Here is a 6,822-nt window from a genome sequence, read left to right on the forward strand (position 1 = left end):
ATGATGGTATTGGTGTTTTTTTTTTTTTTTTTTTTTTTAATGAATGGCAAATATTGATTTAAGTCATGTTTTCTATTGAAATTAGGTTAATTTTGTCCATTATGTTCTGAAATGCTACTGATTGATTTTTATTTCATTTTTATGGCAAAGCTTTGTTAAATGTTGTTTAATGTGTTTTTTTTTTATTAAAACAAATGTGTGTCAATTCTTGGAATATGTGACCTTTATTGCATGGGCTTATCTTGCATTTGGAAAGTTGCGTGCATTCTTCTAGCCATTCTTAACTAGGCACTAAGTTTAGTTTCACAAACCATACTGGGAAAAGCAAGTAGTGTAACCATAAGTGTCATTGTGAATAACTAAAGAAACGGTTGGTATTCTGTTCTGTAAAGATTTAAATATGCAACAATGGTGCTTTAAAATCACTTCAAAGGCCCCCTCTAATTTGCTTACTTTATCCAATGTGCTAAATGGTATTTAAACTAAAAATAATCGTTATTTTTAATTCACATTTTTATCACCTCTCACAATATTGTTTCTAGGCAGCATAAAAAAAAAAACTTAATTGTACAAGACATTATCAAAGATGACTGTCAAAGTAATGTACTTGTAGCAAAAATATAGGTTACAGTTGCATATGGCAGTTAACCCATGTAATTCCAATTTCTTTTCCCTGAGATAACATGTATGAATACATAAGGATATTAAACAATCTTTAACAATTACGTCAAAAATATATATCAAAATCCATACAAAAAACTTGATTATTCGTCAGGTCACAATTGTGACCATTAGTAGAACAAAGGGAGGCTAGGTATATGGTGTTAATGGATTTATAAACTGACAAACTTCTACAGTTTAAAGACCAGGTTCAATAATTGTTTTAAGCTTTAGTTAATAGTGTTGTATTACATCAAAGACACACCATGCAAAATTTCCATTTGTCAAACAGTGACCCCTAGAGTCGCTGTGGAGTACTTGTATTTTTTCTGAATATTAACTTAATGACCTAATATCTAATATGCCCATGACAATTTAGAAACTGAAAATAGAACATAAAAATATATGTATTAGATCTAATATAACAAAATTACAAGATTATAAAATGCATTGCGTGAATTCTTGTTTAAAGAGAAGTGTTTAATCTACAATTAAACTAGGAATGTTTGACAGAATAGTGAATATTATCAGGAAACCTGCTCCAGACTTTAGGACCCACATGCAAAAACAAAACATTCTCTCCTTTAGTGCAGTTCAATATCCTTAGTAGTACCAAAAGTCCAGAATTGTAAGATTCTTACAAGAACCTGTTAATCTTAATGTTGTAAAATAATATTTTATCGATCTATATACTGCATCTTGGACTAACTTTATTTGTTAAAGGTGCAGGACAACCACCTAACAGTGAATCACAATAATATCAACTAAACTCATTAAACGTAACATGCTGTCCATTTAAATACTAAATCTTCATTTTGAGTTGATTCTCATTTGAACTATGGAACTTCTACATCTATGGAAACACATGACTTTCCAGGGGCTCAATGAGTGACAGGCATATGACCCAGAGATTGTGGGTTCAAGTCCTTTGTCTTACAACTTTATAAAGTTGTGTCATTTCAATTTCTTTATCATCCTGAAACGCATTGTACTATTCTTTCTTCCTATTAAATACAACGTGTGTTTCATTTATATGCAAAGTCTTTATTTTGAGTTCATTCTCTTTTTTACTACTGAACCTCGGCAGCTGGATGATCTCATTTCTTTTGTGAGGTAAGAAGTTAATGAGTAAGAATACTTTGGTTATTAAAGTTTCTTTTAAAGTTTGGAAAGCAAAGTATTTTTAAGTACTTTTTGAACCCATGGAACCATTGAAGGCTTGGCCCCGTAAGGCTGCTTGCAGCTTTAATTATTATTATTATTCTTCTTCTTCTTCCGCAAATGGAAGTCTATGGCAGCCCTATGAACCGTACATAGGAAAATGATGAAATTTGGCACACTTGTAGTGATGCTAATGAATAGTAATTGGACCAATTTTTGACCCTCTAGGACCATCTCTATAGCGCCACCACCAGTTCAAAAATTCAACATTGAAATGGTTATAACTTTTGAACCCTTTGATCTAGAGACATGAAACTTAGTACACCTGATTCCACTCATCATGCTGATCACAACCAATACCTTACATTAAGACCCCGCCCATTACAGTAGTGGCCATTTTGAAATGTACAGTATTCAGTTATTTCGCTACTCCTCCTTCAAATTTTGTCCAATTTTCTCCAAACATGCACTCAAATGATCTTCAGACTGAGCCGCATAAAAGTACTGTTCCCGATTTTTTTGTTATACTGGAAAAAAAAAGTTATAATGTCGCAAACTTAACAAGGTCCACCCAAAATTGGCTAAGAGGCTGTATCTCGGCCAAAGTTTGATCAATCGAAACGAAAATTGGTACACTTCATCGGAAGCATGTGTTGAGGTTCCAATGCAAAGTTGGGAATAGCGCCACCTATGGGTCATGAGATATGACAAATTGCTATTTTGGCCAATAACTCTTGAACAGTTTGTCAGAAATTCATAATTGTGGTATCTATGGATTCCTTGCATCATGCTGAATCCGTGGATATCGATTTTGCCATGTTGGGATGTACCACGTGTCCGCCATTTTGAATTTTGTCATAATTTGCAATATCTTTTAAACTATTTGAAATTTCCTCACCACATTTGGTATGGATCATCATTAGCATGGCCCAAAGGTACATGAGAAGTTTGATCACAGCGCCACCTAGTGTTCCAGAGATATCATTGTTTTTTGAAAAAACGCTTATAACTTTTGCTATCATTGCTTGAAATTTGATTTCTTTATGTCAATATATTCCTTGGCTTATGCCGATTTCAACGATATCTCATATGCCATTTTCCAACAATGTGACTGTCCGCCATATTGGAGCGAATGTAAAACAGTTTTTTCGCTACTCTTCCTTCAAAATTTGTCCAAAATTGTCCAAAATTTGCTCAAATGATCTTCAGACCGAGCCGCACAGAAGTACTGTTCCCGATTTTTTTGCTATATTGGGAAAAAAAAGTTATGATGTCGTAAATTTAACAAGTTCGACCCAACATTGGTTCAGAGGCTGTAACTTGTGAACAGTTTGTCACAAAACCATAAAATTGGTGTCTATCGATTCCTTGCATCATGTCGAATCCGATGATATCTATTTTGCCAGGATTGGATGTACCACGTCATAAGCTAAATTAGCAATAAGCTAGCTTAGCATGCTTATCTGGTTAACATGTCATGGAACTTTTTGTGAACTCATTCTCACACTGAAACCTCTACTCAGCAGGCTGGTGAACGTGCATGAGTGATTAGCTCAACGTGTTACACCACGGATCCCGATGTTCAGCGTCGTGGGTTCGCCACTCAGTGTGACATGTGCCCAGACCGCATGAGGTACTGTGGCAGGAAAAGATGCAGAAGTTGCATCTGTTCCAGGCATTGTGCATAAGAATGATCTCATCTGAAGCTGCCACACACAACATGCAGTGCTTTTACGTCCAATTCATTGTTGTTCTTCTTCCAGAAGGGTAGTCAATGGCAGCCCTATGAACCACAAGTTAGAAAACTGGCACACTTGTAGTGATGGTAATGAGTAGTAATCTGACCAATTTTGGATGATTTAATCTAAACTTTTTAAATACAAAATGTTCTCCATTTACTTCAAAATTCTTAATTTTGACTTGATTCTCTCTTGAAAATATTGAATTTCGGCAGCTGTGTAGATGCATGTCTGGCAAGTGGCTCAACGAGATGAGTGACAGGCATCTAACCCATAGATAGTGGGTTCGAGTCCCGTGTGGGACAACTTTAAAATTGTGTATTATGAAATTAATTGATTATGAAACACTTGTAGTGAGTAGTCCAACGTGTGATCAGATGATCTTTGGACCGAGCTGCACAGAAATGATGAACAGGTTTTTGATAGTAGCCCCCATACCAAAGATCTTCCTCTCTGCAGTTGACCTAGCCTGTGTTTGTTGCCTTATCTTAGTTAGCTTAGCATACTAATTGGTTAGCATGCTAGCCAGATGCCATTCTTTCTAATGTGGCTCTTCAGTTATCAGGCTAAACCATAAGGCTTTAAGTGGTGGACAAGTTGCTTCTGTTCCAGGTGAAGGAGCTAGTAGAATAGAACACACAGATAATTTATTTAAAAATTCTTCATTTTGAGTTGCTTCTCACTTGAACTATGGATCTTCTGCATCTTGGCCAAAACACAACTTCCAAGTGGTGCAATGAGATGAGTGACAGATATCTGACCCAGAGATAGTGGGTTCAAGCCCCATGTGGGACAACTTTAATTTAAAAAAAAAATGTGTTAAGTTGTCATTTCAATTCCTTTATTATCCAGATAAGCATTGTTGTAATCTTTCTTTTGGGATTAGAAATGTGTTTTTGTTCATTCTATGTTGATTCTTACCTGAAGTCTTAAATATCCAGAAAGGTTTGTGAACAAATGAGCAGTCATTGACTTTCAACTATTCTAATTGCATTGTAAGCAGTTACATAAATTGGTTGTTTTCTTCCTATGTATAGTCGTATCCTCTTTTTTTTTTTTGCCTCCATGTGTTAATTCTCAACTTCATATATGTGTTTGTGCATTGTGTGTAAAGTAGTGAACTGGAGAGCAGAAGGGTATGATAAGATGTTTGTGGTGGTCTAGGTAAACCTCTATTTTTTTAAATTGTGCTGCCTTTTTTACATTTCAAGTTAAATACATAAAGCTTCAAACAGAACACAAATGCCTATTCAATTGATCAACCACTGGCAACATTTTATTGCAAAGTATATAGTAAAGAATACTTTCAATTCCATACAAGAAATGGTTTGACCAACTCCACAATATTAACTGATCTGACATTAAACATTTGAATGTGTACATATGCATATCTTTTAATTATTTTAAGTCCCATAAACATTAGACTTACTTAGTGACTTGAATATCAGTTTTTCCTTCTCGTCATGTGGACAATAAATAAAAGTAATTTTATCATAATAGTAAACCATAAAATCACATTAAAATACATGAACATTTTTGTATTATCTAACATTAAGAATTGTTTTAAAAAATAAATTGTAATTGTAAATAGAAGTTAATTAGTTACTACATGAATGTTAAATTACAAATAGTTACTATTCTAACAGTACATTATTTGGATCAACATCAATTAGTTGAGGTATATTGCCAAAAAGACTAGTAAAAGCTAACCTAAAGAATTTACATAATGTATACAATTATTTATTCTCAAATAAGCAACAAAATATCATTACACATCAAACAATACACTATCATTATACACAGAGCTGCACTCCAGGTTTATTGCTGCTCCTGATGCTTTGAATATTTTCCCAAAACAATCAGAGTAAAGCTTAATTAAGTTCAAGAGGCTTCATTTCTCCATCCCTAAAAGGCATTATACAAGTAAATTTACCTTTCAATTATTTCCAGCAGACTTTCAGATCCATTTCTTGCCTCCACTAAACCAAGCTTCCCAATTCTAAAATGATTAACTCAGCAATTTGATGAATGTATTACTAATTCCTGCAATCACCCTAATTGAATCGTTTGTTAATTGCATACCAAGCATTGTCAATTTCTGTTCTAGTAGGCCTAATCTACTATAAATCACACCACTTGCAAACCTCTTTTTTCATGCAACAGCAAAAATGAACAAATATTTAAATAGACCAGAGACCAGTGAATCTGACAACTGCATTTATGTTTACATTCATGCAGTTTCCAGAGTGCAACTGTCTAGAACAAACTCAAAGTTTTTTAATGCAACTTTGCAAACAGGTCGCAGTGAATATCACCAAGCTGTCATCTTTGCGCACGAAAAACATCAAACTTGGACAACATTAGCATTAAATCGGACAGCGGTTAAACTGTCAAACATAACAAAAAAGCCAAGTAAGTGGTAGTCTAGCTATTTAATCCTGTTTTCTATCTGATAAACTTTCAGTAATCGTATTCCTTTCAAATTCATTGTACAAACAAGCCCATATCAATTCTCACTTTTTTCATTCTTTAGGCCTCAATAATTCTGAATATTTCATTCAGTGTGATCGGAGTACTGCTGTGGAAGTCGCAACGTCTACATTTCCCCACAAACCACCAAAAGAGATAGAAAAACTCACTGTAGAAGAAGCAAAAACTCTGGGATCACGACAATTGGTAAGCTGTTTTTTTTTCAACCTTCTCACTGTGTAAATAGCCTACAGGGTTGTTTACTTGTTGTAGTAATGCTCTGGAGAGTAGTACAATCACATATATTAGCCCTCTGTAGATTGTGCAAAATCGTTTTTATGGGGAGAAAAACATTTTAAAGTAGCCTGACGTTCAAAAAAATGCTAAAATGTGAAAGATTTTTCAGATGCACAGGCAAAGATTACTCTGCTTCTCAGTTATCTTTGCTAGATGCTTTACAAACATGATTAATGCGTTTCAAATTGGTTAATGTGTGGAAAAGTTTGGCTATTTCCTCTTCTTATGACCACAACAGCAGTTGTATACATTTCCCTTGTAATCATGTTTATTGATGTATATTTTTGATTGTACATGTACGATTTTCTTTAAATTTTCAGATCACTAAAATATCTGCAACAGTATGCAAGCTAAACAACGCAACTACTGTAAAGGCCTGGGGTACAGACTGTGAGATCCAAGAATGTTCCTTGCAAGATCCATCTGGACAAATTCAACTTACTCTTTGGGAAAACCAAGTTTCAAAACTGCAACTAGGTAACTCCTACACCTTTAC

This window comes from Rhinichthys klamathensis, unplaced genomic scaffold, assembly GCF_029890125.1.
Source record: "Rhinichthys klamathensis goyatoka isolate OS25496 unplaced genomic scaffold, OSU_Roscu_1.1 h1tg000011l_1, whole genome shotgun sequence".
In the NCBI taxonomy this organism is placed as follows: domain Eukaryota; kingdom Metazoa; phylum Chordata; class Actinopteri; order Cypriniformes; family Leuciscidae; genus Rhinichthys; species Rhinichthys klamathensis.